Consider the following 567-nt stretch of genomic DNA (forward strand, 5'->3'; position numbering starts at 1 on the left):
CAAATGTATTCGCGGGGGGGGGAGGGCTATGTTGCCAAGGTAGCAGCCGCCCCCCCCCCCCCCCCCGGCCAAGACTCCTCTGTACTGTACAGGCAGCACCGGAAGAAGAAAAGGCCAAGTCTAACCCCTCAGGAGGGTTCCACGGAGACCTGCTTTCACAGAAACGACTTGTGAGAGGAAACAAAGAGGATTGTGGGCTGCTTGTTGGGCTTGGTAAGGTCTGTACAGAACTTGATGCGAATCCTCTGTCCGTGCATGTCTAAAATGCTGTCTTAGTCACAGCCCACTTCCGGCGACCTTGTAGGGTTTTCAGAGCGAGAGACCAACAGGGGTGGTTTGACATTGCCTTCCTCTGCATAGTAACCCCGGAATTCCTTGGAAGACTCTGATCCAAATACTAACCACGGCTGAGCCTGCTTAGCTTCTGAGATCTGGTGAGACTGGGCTAGCCTCTGGGGCATGAGAGTCCTACAGGCAGGGGTCATTTCCTGCAGGAGCGCACAGGAGCGGAGCTCTGGCAGTAAGGAGCCCAGGGGGCGGGCACATGCAACAAGCCCCACCCCCTGC

At 56.8% G+C, this 567-nt stretch overlaps 1 protein-coding gene across 1 annotated transcript in view; it reads right to left on the reverse strand.

The window, feature by feature from the left end:
* LOC107106290 (cation channel sperm-associated protein subunit gamma-like) overlaps nucleotides 1–567 on the reverse strand; it is a gene marked incomplete at its 3' end in the record, with an annotated part of 84,518 nt that overhangs the window by 51,529 nt on the left and 32,422 nt on the right. The window lies entirely within an intron of this gene.

The sequence above is a fragment of the Gekko japonicus genome, unplaced genomic scaffold (assembly GCF_001447785.1).
Source record: "Gekko japonicus isolate JY-2015 unplaced genomic scaffold, Gekko_japonicus_V1.1 scaffold3139, whole genome shotgun sequence".
In the NCBI taxonomy this organism is placed as follows: Eukaryota; Metazoa; Chordata; class Lepidosauria; order Squamata; family Gekkonidae; genus Gekko; species Gekko japonicus.